Below are 20,759 nucleotides of genomic sequence, written 5' to 3' on the forward strand. Positions count from 1 at the left end.
GGACAATCTCAAATTGATGACTGTGTAACTGAGGGGAGACAGGTTTATTTGTACGGAGACTAAAATTAGACCAGTACATTTGTTAAGGATGTTTGTGTGGATTCTGTGTCAGGAATAGAAAGTTCAGATTGCTAACTTTCTTTACTGTAACATTTTAGCATCCAGTAAATATGTACAACATTATTCAGTACAGTACTGTGATGGCTGGGAGCTAGAAAGTACAAACGTGACTTTCATCCGCCGATCCCATAATATCAGTTCCATCACGTCACCCCTAGCTTCTTTTTCTCGGCTGTTCAATATACCAAGTAAGTGCACTTTTTGTTCTCTAGAACTAGACTATAAAATTAATGTTTTTAGTAACTATATACGTGGGGACTAAGAGCTGTATTTGGTTGAGGTTTGGAGTATGATTGTTACTTTCAGGGCATTTCATTTAATTTCCCCTCCGATTCCCAACATGGTTCTCAGAAAGATTAGTGAAACCACCAGAAGCCGGGGAGGGGTAGTGAAATGAGAAGTTAGGTGTGGACACAGTGCAATGCTGTGGGTTAAGCTCTTGTTCTTGTTGAAAGTATCATCTGGTAATTTGACTCTCACTGTATAGACTTGATAGAAACTGCTGTGCACCCTGACTCCTCATCTTGGAGAGTTATGGTGAGTTATGGTGGAAAGAGGTTTTGCACATCTCCCGCTTGTCTGTTGCGTTGGTGCAAATTGGTCCTAAGTCCTGTGGCTAGCTCCACAGTCGTGCTCCAATGTGCCATTGATGTAGCTCCCAAGTAGTTCCATATTTGAAATTGGTAAGAACAAATGAAGTCAAATAGCAGTTACTATTTAGTAAATCAGTATTAAGTGAAGAACAATTAATATTAAATAGTATGTAAGGTGGAAAGAAACTTGTTCGGTGCTCTTACATCTCAAACAAGGGTGCAAAATGGGTGCATCACACACACTGAGAAAATACCCTAACAAGATAACAGTAGTAATAAGGTTTGTAAGTCCAAAAAGTCAACAGTGTTTTGATCCTATAGGGATAAAGGATTATCATCATCATCAGTACGTAGAGTATACTTGGTTACAATTTTTTATTTTAAAATTGTGTGGTTGAAGACAGACATGTATTACTCACATTGAGTATCAGTTCTTCTGAGGAGACAAAAGAAAAAAAGATGCAGAGAAGTGTTACTCCAAAGGAACAAGGATAAGTTAGCCCATCTTAAAAAAAAAAAAAGGGGGCCGGGGGGGGGAATTGTGTAAATCTAACCCACCCGGGAGGCCAAGCAGGTTAGAATGCTCAAATTCCAAGGATAGAAGAGGATTGATTGGCCGGAGACTGTAAAAAAAAGAAAACTATAAAAAGGACACACAAGTGAGCTCCCACTGTTTCACTGTTTTTAAATAAGGTGTCTTAAGCATAAATGCATATGTTGTTACCTGAATTAAGAGCACTGAAGGAATCTAATGAATTATCAGGCTGCAGGACAGGCGTAAAAAAACTACATCAGTACACCATGTCAACAGCCTGCAGTCACTTGGGGCTGACAATGAGAGTCCGCTCTCAGTTCAGGTTTGGTGGCAGCTTACAGATGAAGCTGTGCATGCACTGGGAACTGGAAATAGAAAGGGCCTTGCAAGCCTATATATAAATAGTGGCCATCTTGAAACAAAAAGGGCCTGAGAACGATGGCCATCTAGAAGTGTAGTCACTGCCCTAGAAGTGAAATGAATACTGGGAGGTCGAAATAGAAAAGAGTCTTGCAAGCCTAGATATAAATAGTAGCCATCTTGAAACAAAAAGGGCCTGAGAATGGCAGCCATCTTGAAGTGCAGTTAATATCCTAAAAGTCAAGCGAACAGTGGAAAATGGAAACAGAAAGAGGCTGAGAAGCCTCTAAATAAGGCTGAGTCTTGAAACAGATGAATCTGGAGGATGGTGGCCATCTTTCCTTTTATGAAGGCAACCATAAGTTGCTCAAGTGCAAGGTCACTGCTTGGCAGATCTTTCCAATGTTTCTTCATACAGTTGGTTGGGAAATGGGAGAAAAGGTTACACAGACAGATTTTTCTTGTTTGTTTCTTTGATGGGATAGAGCAGAGTTTCACAGGGGCTGTACCATGCACTTTTTATGGCACATGTGACAAGACGTTAAGGATAGTCGCTCTGTATTAGTTTACTAGAATGGATCCCTGCTTCTGTAAAAAGTTATCCTTAGATTTACAGTTTAGACAAGTCCAGAGAAAGTGTCATAGGGAAATCTCTCACACTGTTCTGGATGACTGTCATTTATATAGGCTTGATAGTCGCCCTTCTAGTTCCAGCTTCCACGGTTACATGCACAGAGCTTCTTTTGCAAGCTGCCGTCAGACGGCAACGTACATGTCGGAGCCTCATTGCCAGCCTTGAGGCATTCCCTCCCGTCTAATTGACCCTGCAGGCCGCTGGTGTGGTGTATTCTTCCAATTGATGTAATATTCGGCACCCATCCTGTTCACCACAATTCATTGGATCCCTTGTTTACTCTTTTTTTTTTTTAATGGTTTATTGCTTTTCAAAGAACAGACATAGCTGCATTCTGCGACATACAGATCAGTAGTGACATCGAAAAAAGAGCAGTGCAGTCAACCAGCATGTCCAATCCTGCGGAAATGCTGGGCAACAGACATACAAAGATCAAGGTCATGAATCAGACACAACATCAGATGGAACAGGCACATCATGGGGTAGTAAATCAGAATGAAGAGGAGCCCAGATAGCCTTGGGTCTTGATGTAGGGGGCAGGAATGAAGAATAGAGTTTGCATGTGGCAATAAATAAGGTCATGTAGCCAGTCTTAGTGGTGGATCTCCTTTTACTACCCCACAGTACGGCAAGGTGCCGTTTCGCTCATAAAAGCGCCATCGCTGCGAATCTCCTGTATTGCGGAGCAAGTGGTTTGACAGATCCCAGGAGTGCAAGGAGAGATTTGGAGTCCATAGTGTGCTTTAACATGGTGGAGAGAAGGGTGAATACAGATTGCCAATAGTCCTGTATAATGGTGCAGTTCCAGGTTAAATGAGCAAAGGCTGCATAGTCAGCAGCACATTGGGGCATTTATGAGAGCTTGATTGGTCAAATTTGGCAGGAGCCTGGGGGAATGGGTGTAGGCTTGGTGCAATAGTTCAGGGGTTTGTGTCAGCAGGTGATTGAAACCGGTTTAGTCTAGGTGCAGCAAAATTGCCATACCTTGTCAGAGATGAGGGAATTCTAATCCTGCTCCAAGCCATTTGCGATGCTGGTCTGTGCAGTGGTCTCAGCTCAAGGCTTGCGCAATAGAGGCCAGAAACTAGCCTAGTGCCTTCAGTTGTTGAGATAAACACAGTGGAGGGGGTGGGGGTCAAAGAGTCGAGGGGTTCTTCGAGGGAAAGTAGGTAATATTTCCAGTAATTTACTGTGCAGTTAGATATGGACAGAGTGGTCCATCGCGGAGGTCTCCCCACCTACCTCAAAGAGAGGGTAGAGGTCTAGTTCCACCATTGGTGATGAGGTCGCCTAAGGTTCGAATCTGATGTGTGCGAGGGCGCGCTGCACTAAAGACTTGCGCGTGAGCAGAAGCCATGGATTATCCTTAAGCGGGATGCTGGACGAGTAAAGAACATTGTACCCTAGATATCATTGAAGCTTAGACCATGCCCAGCAGGTTATAGAGGGGGTGTGGATATCTCTGGGTTCTCTCGGCAGTCCTTTCGAGAGGAGAGCCAACAAGGGAAGGTGGGCTGATGTCTCTCGCGTTTTAGATATGGAAGTGTGGCGTCTTGGTGGTACCAGTAGTATGAAAAGTGGCAATGCGCCACCAAGTAATAGAAATGGAAGTCTGGCACCCCAAAGCTGCCCTCAGAATACAGCAGTGTGCATGGTTCCCATTTAATTCTGGGCCGGCCGCCAACCCATATTAAACTTGGCAGAAGGGCACGCAGCGTAGATAAAAAAAAAAAAAAAGAGAGAGAGAGATTCCGCAGAATAGGAATTAACAGATATAATCGCAATGTGACCTGCAATGGAAAGTGAGTCGCATCCATCTGTAGATTTGAGAGGGTAAGGCATTGATGGCAGGGCCATAGTTGCGATGGATCTCTTCATCCTTTTGTCACTGAAGAATGATGCCCAGATATTTAGGTGAGTCATTACATAATTGGAGAGGTACTTGAGGGGCAAGGGGCCATGGCCTCAGTGAGTGGAAAGAGTTCCGATTTATGCCAGTTTATTCGGTGGCCAGGTAGGACTCTGAACAGAATAACCTTCTGAATGATGGGGGGAGGTGTGTGGCGGGGGTCTCTAACAAAGAGCAGTATATTGTCTGCGTATACAGTGGGTAGGATGGGGCCCCTCTGGAAGCGCAGTCCCCTGTGTAGGTGGCGTTTCTGGAAATATTGAATCAGTGGGTTGAAGGTAATAAAAAGGGGGAAGAGGGGACATCCCTGTCTGGTACCTCCCGATATGTTAATGGTGTCAGTAAAATGACTGTTGGCTCAAAGGTGGGCCATTGAATTGACATATAAAAGTAGGATCAGGTCACGGAATTCCTTGTGTGCTCATAGTTCTTTTATGCTGCGGGTCGCAGCACAACACACGGGTAACTCCACTGCCTTCTGTAGAACGCAGGACGCCCTAAACTCTTACCTGAAACCTAGGCAGTCCTGCAAGAGGCCGTGGAGGGTCATTCCTCGCCTCTCTTGCCGGTTGGGCTATAGGCATTCCCCTCCTTCGGGACCATATTCTTTCTCTCTCTCCGGTTTCTTCTTCTCAGAATTCATGGGGATGGGTTTTTACTTTGCCAATTCATCATGGTGGCTCTATCATGTATTCCTGCCAGCATTTCCCAATCCGTCATGGTGGCCTTTCTTCTTCCTCTGTCGCATCCTGTTTTGGGGCATATATATTGAACAGAACTGTCATTCTCTTTACGTTGCAACACGCCTCACTCCTGCTGGTGTTCTTCCTTTCTGCTATTGATTCTTGCTCTTGTTGCTTCCCTTTTCAACTGTTCTGTTCTCACAGGTTCTTGACATTTCCACTAGCCTTTTCTGCTCCTTCTGAGCCTTGCTGCAGTCCTGGTCTTCTACCATTAGTACCAGTCCAAATCAGCCTCCTGGAAAACTGCAATTGCTATCATACGTTTTTTCTCTCCGGGCATTTTCCTCTTGTGGGGCTCCTTCTGGAGGGCACTATCTGCTTAGACGTTCCATTGTCAGTGTGGCTACCAAAAAGGGTTGCCCCTATCTTTGACCAACAAAGACAGTCAAAACCTGGACTCGCAGATTTTCCCATTGGTCCAAGGCTGCGACTAGAAGTCTGTCTGATGAGGAACCTGACAGATAGCAACGCCCAATTTTCAGCTCAGACCACAGACGCATGGAAGCTTCTCAAGAATTACCTGAGGCTGGGTATGTGGATCCTGCACAAGCTTTGGTTCAGACAGTCAACAACAAGCTCAGGAATTGTAACAACTACGGAATAAAAACTTGGCCCTATGTAAAGCGCTTAGTGCCAGAGCATACGACATTTCATTTTCCTGGAGATCTAAACAAATTAAAATAATTTCTAGACTCCTGACTGTCAAATGCACAGAGCTCTAATTTAAGAGGCTGATGTATCTGAATGAACGGAAAAATTTAAACTGAGAAAGCATATTGGGGTGTTTTAGGTGTCAAGAATGGGTGGACTTAGAGGTGGTGATGTTTGTTTTTAGGTATCAGTAATGGGTGGTGTTTAGGGGTGGTAAGGAGGTTTTTATTGTTCATGGATGCATTGAGTTTATGGGTCTGAGGTGACTTAAGGGCTCAGGAATATGTGGAGTGTAACGGTGTTGAGAGGTTTCAGGGTTCATGGGATGGTAGTGGCATTGAGGGCTGGGGAGGGCTTTTAAGTAGATTAAAGGGTAGATGGGTAGATGTTAGGGGGTAGTGAGGAGTGTATACTCTATAATTTGGTGGAGTTTAGGGTGGTGAGGGGTTTTAAGGACTGAGGTGGGTGGAGTTGTAGAAAGTGGTTTTTAAGGTTCAGGGATGGGTAGACTATTGGGGTGGTGAGGTTTTTTTTTTAGAAGTTATGAATGTGTGGTGTTTAAGGGCGTAAGGGTTTTTTAGGGTTCAGGGATGGGTAGAGCCTGCATGTGGTCAGGAGTTTTAAGCTGTCAGAGATGGTTGCGTATTCAGTGTAAAAAAAAAAAAAAAAAAGGAGGTTCAACGATTAAGTAACGGTCGAGTTTAGAGATTGTGATGTGTTTTTAATGTTTAGGGATGACTGGAGGTTAGTGGTAGAAAGGGCTTTTAGGGCTCAGGGATGGGTGCAATCATTGGGTTTATGCCTTAAAAAATAAGCTTGCAAAAGCAAATTTTGAACAATGAATTCAAATTTGAATTGGTTTCAATGAAATGGTTTCTCAGTAATGGTTATTCCATGATTTTTTTTCTTTTAAATTACAAACATCCCAGGCTGACTTGTGAGTGCTGCACAAATAGTGTCTTATCTCCTGCAGTTGCAAGAAACAACTTTTTTTTCGGAGGCTGAGGCAGGTGTGCGTAGGGACAACTATGCACTAAGTGTCTTACATGATCCTGATTTTAAAATAGCATGATTTGTGCTGTTCAAAAGTGCTTCCATGATTAGTGTTTACTCTGTTTAAGCGCTCTAAGGACTGTGTGCCTCACAGTTTGGTGAATAGTCAACTGAACCATGGCACTGTTATCTTGCATTTTTGTTCAGAAAAACAGCTCAAAGCACTGGGAGTTGTGGGGGGTGCGATAATCTATCTGATAGGTTGAGGAAAGGGCGGACCAAGCAAAAGTAAAGTAGGAATCAAAGGAGAGGGAATAACCGAAGAGGCTTGTGCCTACATTTGTCCCTTCCAGCTGGCAGTGAAATAGAGCAGCATGTGTAACCAGACTAGGTAGGAAGTGGGCAATGAGCAACAAGCATTGGCAAAGCCAATAGATCTTGCCTGTGCAAGAGCTGTTGACTTTGCCAGTGTGTTTCAGCCATGTTGTATACCAGCATGGTTGCTGTTCGGCATAGCTAAAAGTTAGTGACGTAGAGGAGAGTGGTGTGGAGTGGTGTGGAGTGTAGTAGAGTGGAGTACCGTGTTGTAGAGTGGAATGGCAGAGAGTGTTGTGTATTGGAGTGGCACAGTGTAAAGTTGTTTGAAGTGGCAGAGGATGTCATGTACTGGAGTGGCATAGTGTGAAGTCGTGTGGAGGGGCATACTCTGAGTGGCTTATAGTATAGTTGTCTGGTGTAGAGTGCATTGGTGTAGTGTTGCAGTGTATAGTGGCGTAGAGTACAGTGGCATTGAAATCTGCAGTGTGCAATGCAGCATCATAGAATGCAGTGGCTTACAGTGGTGCATAGTAGAGTAGCAGTGACGCAGAGTACAGTGGCATAAAGTAAAGTTGAGTGGTATACGGGTCAGTGGCGTAGAGTGCAGAGTAGGCATAGAGTGGTATAGAGTTGAGTGGCACAAGTTAGAGTTGAGTGGCATAGAGGGCAGTGGCGTAGACTGATGTAGAGAAGCATAGAGTGGTGTAGCGTATAGTGCCATAGAGTGCAGTGGCATAGAGTGGAGTAGTGCAGAATAGAGTGGCGGAGAGTGCAGTGGTATAGAGAGCAGTGAAGTAGTGATGCAGAGTGCAGTTGCGTAGAGCGCAATTGTATCAAGTGCCTTGACGCAGAGTGCAGTGGTTAAGAGTAAAGTGGCACAGAGTGCAGTTGCATTAAGTAGATTGTTTGAGTGTAGAGTGCAGATGCGTAGAGTGGCATAGACTAATGGTTAGAGTAAAGTGGTGTAGAGTGCAGTGGTGAAGATTAGATTAGAGTGGCGTACAGTGGATTGGCGTAGAATGCAGGGGCATAGAGTTGAGTGTTACAGATTAAAGTGCATTGGTGTACAGTGGATTGGCATAGAGTGCAGTGGCTTACAATATCGTGTTGTAGACTGGTGTACAGTACTGTGGCATAGAGTGGAGTTGTGCATAGTAGATTGGTGTGGCCTAGACTGGAGTGGTCTAGGGTGCAGGTCTAAAGAGTAGAGAGATGCAGGGTGGAGTAGATAGGCGCGTAGCGTGAAGTGGTGCAGAGTGCAGGGGTATGGAGCAGTATAAAGTGGACTTGGCATTGTAGAGTGCAGTGGTGGGGAGTGGATTCATGGGGTGGTAGCACACTGCCATTACAGACAACACATTTTCAATTGAAATGCCCATTACACTTGCACAGACATACAGTTTTACTAATAAAACTATACAGTGCACACATGAAAATGTGACAGTTGCATCACTTAGTGCAGTGGTCGTCAACCATTTTAATGCTGCGCCCTCCCCAGTGGAGAATAAATCATAGGGCCCATCTCCAATTGTTTCACAATTCTGTTAAATTGACAATGTTTAAATATATCTAGTCTTATTTCAACATTACAGTTAAGTTCTGTTACTGTTTTAAAAATGCAATCAAATGCATGATGCCGAACATACTATTCTGGTCATGCAGGCCTGACCAACGTGTAGAAGTAATCACAGTGTTGGTATTGGGGGTGTGGGTTATGAAGAGTATTTGGAGTTCCTTCCCTTTTGACGCACACTCCCAGCTTAGATATAAATGGCAAAACAAGTTAGTGATGACCCATTGCAGAGGGGTTTTATGCTGATCATTTCTTTTAGCTTAAAACAAAGCCCTGTTATTAGCACAACGCTTCTTTTGGCCCGATTCTGGTGCCCCTCTGTTCTCCCCCTACCCCATCCTGAATATTTGAGACCCCCCTTGGGGAAGTTCTCCTCCCCCCCCCCCAGTTTGCAGACCCCTGACTTAGTGTAATGATTTATTTTTATCATATTAAATATTTGTTTATAACATACTTCATAACTACCAAAACAAATGTGCTTCATTTGTGTTCCTAATTCTGATATATTCTGAAATACTTATACAGTTGATTTAAATGTTGTCATGTGCTAGAAAAAAACCTCTTACCCCCAGTATCCAGCAAGATTTTTACATACATCCTCTCACTTTGAAGTCAGAGAAAAGGAAAGTAAATAAGCGCCCTCTGAAGACAGCACCTCACATTTGACCTCTGTCTTTGAATGCACAGCGACTGTGAAGAGATAAGAACAAGATTTTGAGGCCCATTTACAGAAACGGAGCAGATGGAAGGATAATGTAAGTAAGGTTTGGGCAATGGAAGGCACATACTCAAACTGACAGCCTAAAAAAAAAATAAAGCTAGCAAATGGAAAGCAAGAAAATGTGAGTTACAAACCACAAACCCAATAGCAAGCAACTGCAGAATGCATTCCTAGGTCAGCTTTCTAAATGTCCCCAAGATGTCTTTAGCAACCCAGACAGCTGATGAGAGAAAATAGAAGAAAAAACGGTGTGCAAGGGAATTGCTCCTGACCTATTAGGGTTCGGTAGATTGAAACATGTGTCCTAACATTTTAACACAGTGATCTGCCTCTGTATGTTTTGAGCCTTTGGCCGATATGCTCCAAACATTTCTCTGCAGTAGATGCAGTAACTATCTGTCCCAGTTCATTAAGGACTTTCCTGGTGTTAGGGGGTAAAGGTTTTGCCCTAATTAGAAAATTAAAAGTTTGTGTCCCAGTTTTAGGTGCAGAAGGTTTTGGTTGTTATCACCAGTCACTTTGAGGAGCAGAAAACCCATGGAGATTACATAAGGAAGTTACCTGTAAATGCTTCCCCGGAGAACACGTCTGTCTGTATTTGCCCGGCCTCTGAAAATGGGTTTACTGATAACTGTTCTTTTAGCTCGATTGTGACTTTTACCTGCACATCTTGAGGGCACTTGCAAGAGTTTAGGATTGCATCCTGTGTCCTTCTCTAGCTTTGCCGCTCATTTAAAATAGGTATTGTCAACACTGTCTCTCTCTTCCTTACTGAGCATGTAATTGTTTAGCTCCTTCACATAATTTTGCTACTTTCACAATGTAACAGGCTATACTATATTATCTGTTTTTTTTTTGTTAACCCTATTGGGAATCAGTGACGCATAGTTAGTAACAGATCTTTGTAGGAAGTGCGTTTACCTAAAGTCTTGTTATTGGGATTAGAACCTGTGAGCTGCAGGCGCTACAAACATCACTGCAGTTGATGTATTAACCCGCCGAACTAACTCATAAGAATTGGACCCATCCACCTATTATAATACAAATAACTCTGCAATAGTTTCATTAAGCCCATGTGTTATCTCACTCAGCATTTTCAAACTGCAATTTACAGAGCCTATGTACAATTTCGGCTTGTTTTTTTGATATCTTCATTTATGCCCTTTCTCTCTCCTTGGTTGCTCTTTTCAAGCTATGCCTATTTTTGTCTGCGGTTTCTCCCTTTGGTCTTCCCCCTATTTTGTACTGTTTAGTTTTTTTCTCTATTTTCACTCTTCATATTGCATTGTTTCATGTTTCTGTATCTCTTTTGCTTTGCATGGTTTCATTTCATCTTTCAGCCTTTGTGCACTTTTACATTTTTTTGTTTTACCTCCTCTTCTCTATCTTAATTTTCTGCTATTTGTTTTAATCTCTTTCTTGCCTTTTCAATTTTTCTTGCATTGCTTACACGTTCACTTCTATCCTCTATACTATATTTTTGTATTCCTTTTATTTCCCCCTCTTTCTGCTTCATCACACGCAGGAAGAGTGAGGCAGAGTGATCTTCAAGGATCAGCAGATTTTGAGTGTGAATAAATTACTGTACAGAATGTATTAGCATGCAGCAATTGAGGATATGTGGTGTGGGAGATGACCTGGCTGGTTTTTGAGAGATGTATCCATCCGTAAATCTACTTATTGAGGTGGGTCGAAGAAAAATAGTAGAGGGGAAAAAAGTACAAAAGTGTCTCCAAGATTGGATCTTTTAGAGCGTTAAAAATCATGGTGCGCTGTTACTCTGTTAGGCCTGGAAGAGTCTCGTGAAGCAGAAAACACAACCTCCTCCGATCATAAGTGTCTACAGACCAAACCTCACCATCGACCTGTCCCTAATATATACATTTATCTGGCTGTTAAAAGGTTCATAAGGGGGCTTCCTTCACCCACCCCTAACATAGTGTGGTCTGGACTAGGCTTATTTTACTGCAAAAGGGCGTATGTGTGTAAATTCTTAGAAGTGTAAACTAATTCTCATACACCAGGAAATGACATCACATCTTTTGACTTCAGTGACAGAAATATGCCCATTGATTATGTTTTGCCTCAATACATCCGTTTCATTATGTGAAAGTTTAGAGGGCTTGATTTAGGGACTAGTGATCACTTCGCATTTAGATTGTAGTTTAAAGATCCTTGTCTGGTTTGTGCAAACGCTGCCTTGTCCCTTGATGTAGTTTATCATAGGAGAATCCAAGTTCTGATCACTGAAGATGCCCTGGAGGCTCTCTCCTCAATCAAATTCAAGCCTTTACACTAGGAAGCAGGTCATCAAGCTTTAAGCTGGTAACACAGATTGATAAAGAAATTATTAGGCTACTTTAAGCTGCCAAAGGGGGGCCTGTATCAAACGAGAAGAGGAAAGGAGAATTGCTGGTTTGATGATGACTGTCAGGAGAGTAGAAGAGTGGTGAACAAGAGTCATCATTGCTTTAAAATAAATCCGAGTAATGCCAGCTTAAGAGCAGCCGTGGAGGCTATCAAGATAGCATATCGCAATTTGTGCATACAAAAATAAATTGGTAGCTAGTGTGCCATTGTGGATAAGGATAGTGCATTTTGGCAGCTGGTGACTTCTGTAATGTTCACCTCACCATCTTCCATTGAGGCACAGATAAGTGAGGAAAATTGGTATACCTTTATTTATTCACTCTATAGTGGGGAAAGTCCTGAGAATATGCTGGCAACCACGGCCAGCGCCCAAGTTGATAAAGAGGCGATCGCAAATACCCAGAAGGCAACAGTGCTGTTTGAAATAATCTGCTGTATGCAAGCCTCTAGGGTGGGTGGCCTGGATGGTCTTCCATCTGTAATCTTTAAGAACGTTCCTAGGAAATGGAATCTAATTGAGTGGGTTTTTCAAATGCATAACGTGTTCAGGCATCCTCCCAGATGCATGAAAGGAGCTGTGGTGAAGCCCAAACAAAAAAAGGCAAAGCGGAGCAGCCTGCTATCATCTGATCGTCCTGCTTGATATTTGTTCTAGACTCTGCATTTAGCTGCCTGGGCTTTTCACACTGGATTGATTCTTGTGGAGCAAGGAGGCTTTAGACCAAAGCATTCAACTATGGACCACTGTTTCACACTGTGGGAAGTCGCAAGGAGGTCAATTGAGCTGGTAGGTGGCCTTTGCTGCTGCTTTGTTGACTTCTGAGCGGCATTTGTCTGGGTGGACAGAGGCACGCTTTATCACAAACTGCAGCAGTGGAATATATCTGAGGCCCTGTTAAGTCTCCAGATGAAACTTCATAGTGATGATTGGGTTCTGGTTGATCTGGATGGGCTAGGTAGCTTGTCAAGGAAAATCTCAGTTGAGAATGGCTTAAATCAGGGTTGTGTTTTTGCTCCCCTTCATTTAGTCTGTTTTTTGTGGACCATCCCTAAACGTTAAGTGCAACTAGCAGTTTTTCCCCTAAGACTGGGGGTAGCCATATTAGCTGCCTTTATGTATGCAGATGATCTGGTAGTGATGTGTCTCGCGCTTGTTAGGCTAAAACGAAAATGAAATGCACTTAACTTGTATTGTCTTGAAAATAAACTAACAATCAGTGTTGATTTGATAAAAACTCTGTTTTTAGCAAAAAGGAAAGGGAGATGTACCTGGTGTGACTGGAGCAGTACCAAGATACAAGTATCTGGGTATGATTTTCTCAGATGATCTATGTTGGTATAAACATCTGGGTTCCCGGGGGCTTGTATTGTCAACTGCAGTGAATGGCTTGAAAAGGTTTGACCTGAGATACTGCATGTATACCTTAGAGCCATTAAGTAAAGTAATACAGAGTAAACTAATCCCTCAGGCTTTATATGGAGCGGAGGTGCTGGCAATGGGTAGATGGATCTCATGGGAAGGATTAGATTATAGCACTCTATAGTTGCTCCTTGATCTACCCAAACCTGTAACGGTCCAAGTTATAAGGTGGGCGCTTTGATAACTGTAGCCTGGAGTGCTCTGGCAAATGCAAAAGATTTGTGCTTTTACTTTTTAAATAAAAATAGGGTTCCTGGCAAAAAAAATTACCTCACGTAGAATTAGCACTGATAATCTCAATCTTCCCCGGTAAAAGGTATCCTTTGACAGTAATGTTACACCACTTGGGAGTCCCTTGTGTGTCTTGAAGTAGACGAAAACAACAGATGATGGATGGAATGCAGAACAAATCAAACATTCACCCCCAGTCACAGATCTGGGTTGAATCCATCAATTTTTTTCCTTGCCCTGCCATTCCAGTTTGGGCCCAGCCATATGCAAATCAGTCTTGACCCTGTTATCCATGGGAACAGTCCAGCCCGAACTGCCAGGCCAGGTCCTCCCTGAACCAGAAAGAAGCATCCTGGGACCGGTTTCAGGGTATCACCCTTCATCAGCCAGGCTAGCTTGAATCTGGTGGCATAGCAAGCACGGGACCCACATCAGGGCATACCCTTGCCACTTGGGGGAACAAATGCAAAAACAGATGATGGATGGAATGCGGAACAAATCAAACATTCACCCCCAGTCACAGATCTGGGTTTAATCCATCAGTTTTTTTGCTTGCCATGCCAGTCCACTTTGGGCCCAGCCATATGCAAATCAGTCTTGACCCTGTTATCCATGGGAACAGTCCAGCCCGAACTGCCAGGCCAGGTCCTCCCTGAACCAGAAAGAAGCATCCTGGGACCGGTTTCAGGGTATCACCCTTCATCAGCCAGGCTAGCTTGAATCTGGTGGCATAGCAAGCACGGGACCCACATCAGGGCATACCCTTGCCACTTGGGGGAACAAATGCAAAAACAGATGATGGATGGAATGCGGAACAAATCAAACATTCACCCCCAGTCACAGATCTGGGTTTAATCCATCAGTTTTTTTTGCTTGCCATGCCATTCCACTTTGGGCCCAGCCATATGCAAATCAGTCTTGACCATGTAGTCTTGATGTAGACAAAGCAATTCAAAGTAGTCAAGTAATCCGTACTCTCAGGCGAGGTGCTTTTGAAACTAGCTGAAGGAGGACCTTCAGTATCTGAAGAACAAGAGTTCAGTTATTCCTTTCCTAATTTCTGTGGAGAGCATGGACCTTTTCCTGTACCTTCATAAGATCCCAGATGAGCCTTACAAAATTAAATTCTGTGGCTGAGGGTTGGAATTGACCACTGGATGGCGGATCCCAGGCCTGAAAGCAAAATTAGGTGAGAACTTTGGTCAATGTCCATGTAAGAGGGATAGAAAGTACTGTGATCCACCTATTGATGAGTTGTGTATTGTTCCTTGAGGAAAGGAAGATGATTCTCTGGCCTGTTTTTTTTTTTCTTCTTCTTTTTTGTTTTTCCAAACATGGGATACGGATGAGAGAAATGGGCCTGAACTTGATATGTAGCCATTGCCATTGGCCAATAGCTGCACAAAAATATTACATCTTATACTTCTGTCTCTTAGTGTCCTAGAGCCGTGTCTGAACCCTTCTCGGGTTGGTAGGGATGTGTCTTGAATTATTAGGCTGATGTAGACTATGTTAACAGAATGCCCTGATTAGGACACCGGTCTTTATATGGGTAAATTGGTTTTACTGAGGTTCTACTGAACGAGATCCTTGTTAATTGCTCTTATTTGGCCCTGCATAATGCACTTTATAATGTCTTCTGGTTGACAAAATAAATTGTAGACTGCTGGTTAATTTATTGCTTTTTCAAATATCTTAATATGTGTAGGATAATGGGCTGCTGACCACATAATAAATTTTAGTGACAAGAGATTTTAATTTTTATTCTGTTTTGTATTTGTTTTAAGCTGGTGGCACGTGTAACCTGAATTGGTCCAATTACATGCTATGTAGTGCTGATCTTAAAGGTCTATTTAGCTGTATATGTCAATGAATTGGGCAATGTGCAATATTTCTAGAAGAATTTACTTCTAGGAATTAAAGAATTCGATTGATTTAAAATTCATTGACAGCTCTCTCAAAATACATGTAATATAAATGAAGTAACGCCTAATGTTGTGTTATGTTGGTTTGTATACTGCACTAATCACCCAAGAGGCTATCCAGATGCTTGTTCACTAACATATTCCTGAGGTTTACAAATCTAGTAGAGCACCTCGCTATTCTGCCTAAATTGGCTTCCTCTATCAACTAAAGGGGTCTGTAGGAGGGATCTCTCGTGTGGTAGGATTGCTTCTTGAATCCCTTATAACATACTTGCCAACATTCCCAAAAGGCCTGTTTCCAGTTAGTAAAATGGTAATTGGTATAATTCCAGGAAATTACATCAGCTGACTGACTGCATTTAATGAAGTAACCCAAATCAGATTGCAGGAAGAGATCATGGGACTCTGACCAAGTTAAGAGGATACAATATATAAAATTTAGCATCCTGGAAAACGTCAACCTGAATAACACCTGAAGGCAGATTTCTATTTGTTCCATTGACTGGGTTCAGAGTGACCAAAACCTGGGATTGTGTAAATTAACGAAAATCATGAGAGTAGACATGCTTCCTAGATGAAAATATTGAATATTCGATTTTGATAAACTAGAAAAACACTTACTAAATTTAACCTTAGAAGGTGGGTTTAAAGGCCACTACATGTAAGGTTAAGTTTTCTGCTTATTTGTTCCATGTTACTTTGTTTTTTGGTGTTGTTAGAAATGGGGTCTCTAGTTGGCAGTCAGTCTACACCCTGTCCGATTAGGGACCCTCACCCCAGTCAGGGTAAAGGGGTCATACTCCTAACCTCCCCTGATCACCCCCTTGGTAGCTTGGCACAAGTAGTCAGGCTTATTTCAGAGGCAATGTGTAAGAAGTAAGATACTTACCTGTAACTGTAGTTCTCCAGTATTGGAAACTTTCATAGATTCGTCGAGATGGGAGTCCTCTGTATAATACAGAAGCTGTGCCCAATTGCATATTAAACATTAAATGCATTAGGCCTCTAACTTAGAAACATATCACAGTCATTTTGTAAAAAAACAACTAAACTCCAAAGACAACCAGATCACACCACCCTCTAGAACCTCCTGTGAGGAGCTGTCTTCCCTCAGATTTTCCAAGCATTAATGCAGTAATATAGTTAGCTCTGAGAGAATGAAGGCCTTTAGGGGAGGAGGGTGGGTCGCATGTGAATCTATGAAAGTTTCCAATACTGGAGAACTACAGTGTTGCACCTGGCCCTTTTTGCAGGGTCATCCCCAGTCTTTTTGCCTCCTTCCGCCTGTAAATCAAATGCTACTAGTGGGCCTGCAGCACTGGTTGTGCCACCCGATTAGTAGCCCTGTAAACATGGCTCAGACCTGCCTCTGCAGTGTCTTGTGTGTGCAGTTTTAAACTGCCAATTCGACTTGGCAAGTGTACCCACTTACCAGGCCTAAACCTTCCCTTTTTATTACATGTCAGGCACCCTTAAGTTAGGCCCTAGGTAGCCCCAGGGCCAGGGTGCAGTGTATGTTTAAGGTAGGACAAATACTAGTGTGTTTTATATGTCCTAACAGTTAAATACTGCCAAATTCGGTTTTCACTGTGCAAGACCTATCCCTCTCATAGGTTAACATGGGGCTGCCTTTAAATATCCTTAAGTCGCATATTTCCTTTGAGAGCAGATACAAATGTGAAGCTTAGGGTCTCTGAACTCACAATTTAAAAATACATCTTTTAATGAAGTTGGTTTTTAAGTTGTCTGTTTGAAAATGCCACTTTTAGAAAGAAGGCATTTTCTTGCTTAAACCATTCTGTGACTGCGTGTTTGTGGAGTGTCTGTCTGGGTCAGTTTGACAGTTGGGCTGTTCTGCACCTCTCAAGACAGTGACACAAAAGGGGGCGAGGTGTAGCCTGCATATCCCGATGACCCATCTGAGCTAGAGGGGAGGAAGGAGTGGTTGTTCACACCTGAAAGGACCGTGCCTGCCCTCACACAATGGAGTCTCCGACCCCCTGGTGTGTGTCTGGGGCCTGGCCTGGACAAGGAAGGATCTTGCAAACACTTGAGACTTTGCTTTGAAGTTTGCTAACTTCAAAGGCAGAACAGGGTATAAGAAGAAGACCCAAAACCCCAGACTTTGAGAATCTTTGTGGAATCAAGAGGAACCTCTGCCAACGAGATGAGCTGATGGAGGAGTACTGTCCCTTTGCTGTGTTGCTTTGCTGGACTGGCCTGCAGTTGCTGCTTCTTCCTTAAAACAGTGCAAAGGGTGAACTTTGCTGTGTGTCCTGCTTGAGAAAGTTCTCCAAGGGCCTGGAGTAGAGCTTGCCTCCTGTTGGAAGACTCGGGGATACCAAAGAGTTCAGTCTCCTCGACCTGCAGCACTAGGAACTGTGTGTTTTGTGCTGTTCAAGAGGAGAAACAACCGCAATGCCGCCAATGACGCCGCTGGCGTGCACCGTGACCTACAGACGGCACACGGAGTTGCATTGCCCCACTTCGCACCGCGACCCTGGTCTCAACCGAAGCGATCATCAGACGACTTCGCCAAGCCGCAGCTCGCACCGCAAGCTGTGGGCCCCGCACTCCGGCATCGCCTACTCACACTGCAACCTGAGCCTCCCTGAGGACGACCCTCCTGCTGACACCGGCACCGCTGCCTACACTGTGGCCTGTGGACACCGCTCATGAGGAGCACGAAGCACCGTCCCGTCCCGCACCACAGCCCCGGTCCACAGACGCCAGCACCATCGACTCAAGTGTCGTCACCAGGCATCCCTGCCTGCACCGTGGCCTGTGGACACCACTCATGAGGGTCACAAAGCACCATCCCGTCCCGCACCGCTGGTTTGGGCCTACCAACGACAGCGTTTCAGCAATGACAATGCGGCTGCCTGCACCGTGACATGGTGAAACCGCGTGTCGCACCGTCCCACTTAGCACCACAGTCCCGACGCCATCAATGCCAGCGCTCCTGACTTGATCAGCCCGGAGTTCAATCCACACGCGTATGACTTCAAGGGCCCGCCCACTACCGCACAGACTCCGGAACCGACACCGCAACGCCACTATCCCGAGCTCACCTTGAGGATCACGATGCCCTGCAATTCCAAAGGTACTGTTTTGCGGGTCTTCCTGACACCGTAGCTGGCCCGCAAGGCCACGGCTGGCCTGAACTGTTGGTTTTGATTATCACAATGCCATGATAGCTACAAGTGGAGCTATCGACTTCAAGGAACTGTATTTTTGAGTAAAGCTTGCAAAATTCATATCCTTAACACTATGTTGGATTTTTCTCGTTTTGGTCTTTTTACACAGATAAATATTGGCTATTATTCTAAAACTGGTGTGGTGTCCTTTTGTAGTGTTTTCATTGTATTACTGTGTGTTATGTGCAAATGCTTTAAACATCGCTTCTGAGATAAGCCTGACTGCTCGTGCCAAGCTACCAAGGAGCTGAGCAAGAGTTATCTGAGCAGGTATCTCCCTTATCCTGACTAGAGTGAGGGTCCCTACTTGGACAGGGTGCAAACCGACTGCCAACTAGAGACCCCATTTCTAACATACAGTTACAGGTAAGTAACTTATTTCTTACTCCAGTATTGGAACGTTCATAGATTCACGTGCTCGAATCAGAATAGCAAGCATTGATTAGCACATTTTCTACATGTACAATAACTACATTCTGTTATATATGAGACACTGTGAACAACCTTTACAACTTTTGTTCGCAGTTGAAAGTCTGGAGAACGGAAAGTTATTACTCTATAGAAAATGTGGCATGAAATAAAACAAGCGGATGGAGGAAACAACAAATGGCTCACCTTCATTGGAACAGATGTCTAAGGACTGCTTGTCCAACCGCTACATCTTGGAGCGACTCTGTGTCCAAGAAATAGTGTTGCATGAAGATATGTGCCATCTTCCACGTTGCAGCACGACAGATGTCCGTTATCGATACACCTGAGAACAATGCACAGGACGTGGATACGGCTCGGTGGAATGTGCTCGCACCCTCATATCCAGTGGTTGACCAGCTTGCTGGTGGCAAAAGATGATCGCATTTTTGATCCATCGAAAAATGGTCTGTTTGGTTGCAGAGTGTCCTCTTCTAGGGGCTATAAAGAGCTGGTTTGTTTTTTTCAAGGTTTTCATTATGTCCAAATAAAACTTGATGCATCTCTTTAGATCGAGTGAATGCAGGAATTGCTCTAAGGCAGTCTGGGGGGTTTGGGAAGAATGACTTCAGCACTACAGGCTCACTAATATGAAAGTCCGAAGGCACCTTGAGGATGAATTTAGGATTGGTGCGCACAATAACTGTCATTTTATAATTGTAAGAAGGGTTCCTGTATCGTAAAAGCTTGGCTTTCGCTGACCTTACGTGCGGAAGTAAGAGCGAGGAGGAGCGCCACCTTCTAGGCGAGGTACTTGATGTCTGCCCTATGAATGGCTCTTTCATGAGCTGGCCAAGACCGTGTTAAGTTACCATGCTGGGGGAGGGGCTCTCATCGGAGGAAAGGATCTGAAAAGACCTTTCAATAATTGTTTTATCAGTCTTTGCGAACACAAAGATGGTTTCCCTGAAATTCTCCAATATTGAGAAATAGCTGCCAAATTAACTCTGATGGACGCATGGGCCAGCCGGGAGCGTGCTTGCTGTATGAACTATGGTAAGACTTTTTCCGGTGCGGAGGAGAGAGCGTGTATGTTCATGGATTCGCACCACAAACAAAACCGTTTCCACTTTAGGTGGTACGTTTTTATTTGTGCTATCCGACCGTTCTTTGGCAAGGATGTCCTTGCAATTCTTAGGTATGTCTAAGCAGCTGAATTCATTAAATTCAGGAGCCATGACGATAAGCTTAGAGATTTAGGATCCTGGTGTCTTACTTGTCCCTGGTTGATGGTGAACAACTACAGAATTTGCTTCATGAAGATAGTATCAGTAATTCTGTGTACCAAGGTTGACGTGGGCACGCTGGAGTTATTAGAATTATGTGGCAGGGTTCCGCCTTTATCTTCCTGATCACCCTTGTGAGGAGGGGAATTGGTGGAAAGGCGTATGCATAAATCCCTGACCACATGATCTAAAAGGCATCCGCCCACGACCCTTGCTGGTGATGCTGACTTGCGTAATATCAGCATTTGGCATTCTGGGAGGTTGTGAAAAGATTCAGGTTCGGTTTGCTCCACAGGGAAAATATTCCATTCAGTATCCTCTGGTCCAACTCCCATTCGTGAGATGTTTTCAGTCTGCTTAGCAAATCCGCAATAGTGTTTGAAAGGCCTTGAACATGCTCCGCTGAATACACCAACTCCAAATGTATTGCGCTTCTCTGGACAGCATGTGGGAACGTGTTCCTCCCTGTTTGTTAAGATAGTGCATTGTGGTGGTATTGTCCGTCCTGACAAGCACTGCTGATCCGCAAATTCTTGGGTAGAAGGCTTGCAAAGCAAAGTACACTGCTCTCAGTTCGAGAAGGTTGATGTCAAAAGCATGGTGAGAGGGAGGCCTTTTGCCGCTTACTCGAAGGTCCTGCAGGCATGCACCCCATCCGTTCATTGACCGTTCATTGACGCGTCTGTTGTTACAGTTAGCGGAGAAATCTGTGGTAAGAAGTGTAGTCCTTTTGAAAGGTTTTTGGGAACTACCCACCAATCTAGAGAAGCTG

Source organism: Pleurodeles waltl, chromosome 10 (genome assembly GCF_031143425.1).
Source record: "Pleurodeles waltl isolate 20211129_DDA chromosome 10, aPleWal1.hap1.20221129, whole genome shotgun sequence".
NCBI lineage: Eukaryota > Metazoa > Chordata > Amphibia > Caudata > Salamandridae > Pleurodeles > Pleurodeles waltl.